At 35.3% G+C, this 5,887-nt stretch overlaps 2 long non-coding RNA genes across 2 annotated transcripts; both read right to left on the bottom strand.

Moving 5' to 3' along the window:
* Window positions 1–903: 903 nt before the first annotated feature.
* Window positions 904–1,698, bottom strand: LOC129357985 (uncharacterized). Its single transcript, XR_008605705.1, has 2 exons — window positions 1,625–1,698; window positions 904–1,445 (listed from the first exon to the last, which is right to left on the bottom strand). It is a non-coding gene; the product is annotated as an uncharacterized LOC129357985 (long non-coding RNA).
* A 1,046-nt stretch (window positions 1,699–2,744) lies between these two features.
* Window positions 2,745–5,494, bottom strand: LOC129357984 (uncharacterized). Its single transcript, XR_008605704.1, has 3 exons — window positions 5,340–5,494; window positions 3,624–3,714; window positions 2,745–3,461 (listed from the first exon to the last, which is right to left on the bottom strand). It is a non-coding gene; the product is annotated as an uncharacterized LOC129357984 (long non-coding RNA).
* Between the last annotated feature and the right edge of the window lie 393 nt (window positions 5,495–5,887).

The following is a 5,887-nucleotide window of genomic DNA, read 5'->3' as shown; positions in this document are numbered from 1 at the left end:
ACAATTGGATTTCAGACATTTCAAAAGAGTGTAATAAATCCTATGTCTTTTAAAACATACACTGAAAAAAATAAGTCATTGGATGAACATAAAAAAATTATGGAAAGGATTTCCACTTGATTACTTTGCTTTATTTCAGCACCATGTAATTGTGTTACTCCTGTTTAAAGCAAATGTGTTAGGTCAACCTAATTTATTGAGATAATTCCAATGTAAAGCAATTGTGTTGGCTCAACTTTTTACTATGGTTATTCAATGGGTGATTGTAAATTAAACGTGTTGGCTCAACGTAATATATTGTGTTTATTCTTATGTAAATAAAATGAGTTGGCACAACATAATTTATTATGGTTGTTCTAATTTAAACCAAATGTCTTGGCTCACCTTGAATTGTGGTTATCGTATGGATGATTGTAAATCAAATGTGTTGCCGCAACTCAATATATGATGGTTATTATAAGTTAAATCAAATGAGTTGGCTCTACTTCAGTCATTATGGTTATTCAAATTCAAATGAAATGTGTTGGCTCAACACATGTTTTAAAGGTTCCTTTAACTCAGTTACCATAGAGTGACCCAGTGTAATGCAATACAACCAGCCCAACTAATCTGCAATGTTTAGGACTAAATCATTGATGTAACTTCATTAAGATGAATGTAAATGTAGTTGAAACCACCTTATTTTACAGTGGTACCTTCACACTACTTGATTCAGTAGGTCCAACTCACTGAAAGTAAGTTAGCTCAACAAACATGCTTCATGCTAAAAGACAGCTAGTTAATCGTGTGGAAATCCTTTCCATTATTTAATGACGTTAATTCAAAGAAATTTTTTTAAGTGTTACTCAATCAAGCATTTTAAGATAGCACTAGGTGAAAGTGTAGGAAGAACACTCAATCAGAAAAGGTACAACACAATTGTATTTTCGGAATTGTTATACATCATCGTTTTGCACAAAACACAGCAGAGTGAAATAAAAAACAACTACAAAAAGGTTACAGTTTTGATTTTCCAGCCAATTCGTCATAACATAAAACATGCCAGTATATGTGCTCAACCTAGAGAACTGTAACAATTTCAATCTTTTCTACTTAAACACTGATTTTCCAAATGAAACTAAAAAGGTAAATTAGCGGGAAAGTTTGATATTGAGAGCTTGTGCTTTCTTTGATAAGTTCTTTCCGTCCAATTTCATAATAATTTTCTGTAGCACTTCAAAAGTATGCTTGAGCTCCTGAGGGTAGCTCAAGTTCAGTGCGTAGATTAGTCCCAGCAGCATCACTATTGCGGACGATACACTGCCCAAGCTATTCATAACCTCCACACCCTCCAGGACAATCCCAACATCCAGATGAGGATCGGCAGCCTCTGCACCCTCTGCTGGAATGATAACGATTCCGAGGACAGTCTCGGCTATGGCCATTTCTGCACATTCATCAACGTCCTAAGAGAGTTAGGGAAGAGTATTGGGGGGGGGGGAGAATTCACATGTAATTAAATAAATAAATTAGACTGACATTGATTGAGTCACTCATGGACCTTAGTTGCTGAAAGTATTTTAACAACTCTTAGGACTTCTATTGTAAACACAAAGAGAATTTAACATTCCATGTACTCCCTCACCAGCTTCTCTGGATCTTCATTTAGGTACACACAGACCTTTGAGGATGTACTCTCGTCTGACCTCAGCAGTGTCTTCCCAAATATGCAGATCAAAAAACAATGAGAACAATCTCAAAACTCCAGCAGTATAGGTTCACACACTTGAAAATACAGCTACATTCAAAGGAAGTCACAACAAAAGTGATCAGTGGCTTGCAGTCTATTCGAAAGATATTTAAAATTGTTAGTATCCCTTCATTATGCCATGACTAAAATGGAGTTTAACATTTTATTTAAACATCTAACTGAAGCTGTTAGATGTTTAAATAAAGACATGAATATATCAACAAAGAAATCTGTGAAAAGTAGAGAATTTTCAACAGTCTACATCCTTCTACTTAAATGAAGTATGTGATTCTCAAAGTCATTTTTATAATAAAGTATTTCTCAGTGATACTTTTATGTTGACATCACACCTGCACTGAAAAAAATAAGTCATTGGATGAACATAAAAAAATTATGGAAAGGATTTCCACCTGATTACTTTGCTTTATTTCAGCACCATGTACTTGTGTTGCTCCTATTTAAAGCAAATGTGTTAGGTCAACCTAATTTATTAAGATTATTCCAATGTAAAGCAAATGTGTTGGCTCAACTTGTTACAATGGTGATTCAATGGGTGATTCTAAATCAAACATGTTGGCTCAACGTAATATATTGTGGTTATTCTTATATAAATAAAATGAGTTGGCAAAACATAATTCATTAAGGTTGTTCTAATTTAAACCAAATATGTTGGCTTAACCAGAATTATGGTAATGCAATGGATGATTGTAAATCAAATGAGTTGGCTCAACTCCATTCATTAAGGTTATTCAAATGAAATGTGTTGGCTCAACGTATGTTTTAAAGGTTCCTTTAACTCAGTTACTATAGTGTGACCCAGTGTAATGCAATACAGCCAGCCCAACTAATCTGCAATGTTTAGGACCAAATCATTGATGTAACTTCATTAAGATGAATGTAAATCTAGTTGAAACCTAGTACCACTTATTTTACAGTGGTACCTTCACACTACTTGATTCAGTAGGTACAACTCACTAAAAGTAAGTTAGCTCAACAAATATGCTTCATGCTAAAAGACAGCTAGTTAATCATGTGGAAATCCTTTCCATTATTTCATGACGTTAATTCAAAGACATATTTTCAAGTGTTAATCAAGCATTTTAAGATAGCACTAGGTGAAAGTGTAGGAAGAACACTCAACAATTAGAAAAGGTACAACACAATTGTATTTTCAGAATTGTTATACATAGTTTTTTTTACACAGCACAAAACACAGCTGAGTTGGACATTGAAATAAAAAAACAACTACAAAAAGGTTACAGTTTCATTTCCCAGCCAATTCTTTACAACATAAAACATGTCAGTATAGTTGCTCAATTTAGAGAACTGTAACAATATAAATCTTTTCTACTGCAGACTTTAAACACTCTTTTTCCATATGAAACTTTACTCAACTTAGCGGCGAGTTTCATATTGAGAACTTGTGCTTTCTTTGATAAGTTCTTTCCATCCAATTTCATTATTATTTTCTGTATTACTTCAAAGGTATGCTCGAGTTACTGAGCAAGTTGAGTGCTGAACGCACTAAACTTGAGGGTACCTCAAGTTTAGTGCGTAGATTAGTCCCAGCAGCATCACTATTGCAGAAGATACACTGTCCAAGCTGTTCATAACTTCCACCCCCTCCAGGACAATCCCAACATCCAGATGCACATCGGCAGCCTCTGCACCCTCTGCTCAAATGACGATTCCGAGGACAGTCTCGGCTTTGGCCATTTCATTCATCAACGTCCTAAGGGAGTTAGGGAAGGGTATTGGGGGGGAGACAATTCACATGTAATTAAATAAATAAATTAGACTGACATTGATTGAGTCACTCATGGACCTTAGTTGGTGAAAGTATTTTAACAACTCTTAGGACCTCTATTGTAAACACAAAGAGAATTTAACATACCATGTACTCCCTCACCAGCTTCTCTGGATCTTCATTTAGGTACACACAGACCTTTGAGGATGTACTCTCGTCTGACCTCAGCAGTGTCATCCTAAATATGCAGATCAAAAAACAATGAGAACAATCTCAAAACTCCAGCAGTATAGGTTCACACACTTGAAAACATAGCTGCATTCAAAGGAAGTCACAACAAAAGTGATCAGTGACTTGCAGTCTATTTGAAAGATATTTAAAATTGTTAGTATCCCTTCATTATGCCATGACTAAAATGGAGTTTAACATCTTATTTAAACATCTAACTGAAGCTGTTAGAGGTTTAAATAAAGACATGAATATATCACCAAAGAAATATGTGAAAAGTACAGAATGGTCAACACAGTCTATATCCTTCTACTTAAATGGATATGCAAAGCATTCCATGTCTTACAAGTACATGGACAGTCTATGTGTGGGCATGGGTAATGTCGCATATGCCGGTGTTTAAGTGTAAAATGTTTTAACAGGTCATATCTACGAGACAGAGAGAGACTACACTCCTTACATTTCCACATCCCCACGCAAATAAAGACAAATAAAACAGACTGGCCAAATAAATGTTTAGCTGAACCCTAGCTTTATAAGCTCTCTAACACTACATTCAGTCACTTTAGATCTGGCAAAACTTACTATTAGCCACTGAAATCTATAACTTGATAGCCGATGAGCCCCTTGACTAGTACTTACGCAGGTGGATTACAGACAGGTGATGTTCTGAACGAGATCAGATATATTTTCAGCCATTAAAATATGCAATTCATACTGAACTGAGTTGTATCTTTTAGTACAAGTCCCTTGAATGCCTCATGAATATAACCACAGGACACATGCAAGCACATATGTGCAGAACAGTGGTGAATTGAACATGGTAGAAAGCAATAGTAACATAGGTCAAAATGAGCACATACAATCAACACAAAAAATGTCAACATTTCAAAATTAAACCAATGAACTTCAATATTGTTTCTGAGCTACAATTATTTGGGGACAACAAAGAAGAGTCCAAAAAAACCCAACATCTTTACAGCAGAGGAATATGTATTTTAAAGAAAAAAAATAGAAAGCTCAAGTCTGTAATAATGGATAATCCATTGAGAGTTTTAGCCTGACAAAATATACTAGAAATCCATAACTAACAGGTATTTTAGGAACATTTAACAAAGCTCAGAAAGCAATGCTTTCTGCAGGTTTCACCGACTGAAATGTAGGACTTTTTATTACCATAATTAATTAAGAATCTCGATGATGATAGAAAGGTACCAAAGTGTGTGTATCTACATTTACCTCCATAGTAACATTAATGAAATAGAATTAAAATAGTTAGAAATAGACTGATGTTAGATCAGTGTGTTAAAAATCCACTAAACCTCCAGGGAGCTCAGGAGGAGCAAAACTGTGACATTTCTGGGGTCCATTTGTGTCTCTGGCAGCAGCTTTGTACACTACATATGGCTCTGCAGAGTTTTTTCGCACAGAATGTACCTAACATGGTGCGGCGATAAATGTAAACTTACCAATGATATCACATATAGCTATCTGCCTTAACCTAACCGACTTAATCTACAGAACATGAAATAATGTGACACAAGTATGGAACAAGTAGAAAATGGTGCAAATGGCAGAGAAATTTTAAGTTACATATTTTTATATGGATTTAGATGAAAATAGTTTGACTCTTACCTTCTTCAAATTAAGTAGATGCACGCCAGGAATCTCCCCTCTGCCCTTGAAAAAACCCAACAAGGTGCAAGCCAGTTATCTCGCGTGATTTTCCGTAATCTCTTGATGTCGCTGGATCCTCTTCAGCGAGAGATGAGTCTGACACAATAGCGCTTTGGAACTGACGTCACTGTATTTTTTTTTTATTAGATTAACTTGGACAAATATTGATATTAAATAATAAAAATATATATATATATATATATATATATATTTTGGCACAGCCAAGAGCTCAGGTCCTCCGGTAGAGGACCCGAGCTCAGAGGATAAGAACCACCTGCGGTGGGTATATATATGTTAATTAGATGTATTCAAGTTCAGATAACGTCATTCAATCACGTTAGTCCAGTTGAGAGAAAAAAACCGATTGTCTCGCGTGTTCTCTCGCGTGATATCCCGTGATCTCACTCGTTGTCGTCAGCACAATATCAGTCTAACTATAATGAATCATGTTAGCTCAACATGATTCAATTTTATAAATGTGAAGTCGTGGAATATCTTGTTTATCC

This window comes from Poeciliopsis prolifica, unplaced genomic scaffold (assembly GCF_027474105.1).
Source record: "Poeciliopsis prolifica strain line A6 unplaced genomic scaffold, Auburn_PproV2 SCAFFOLD358, whole genome shotgun sequence".
Taxonomy (NCBI): domain Eukaryota; kingdom Metazoa; phylum Chordata; class Actinopteri; order Cyprinodontiformes; family Poeciliidae; genus Poeciliopsis; species Poeciliopsis prolifica.
The sequence above is the reverse complement of the archived record's forward strand: the minus strand, read 5'-3'. Positions and strand labels throughout refer to the sequence as shown.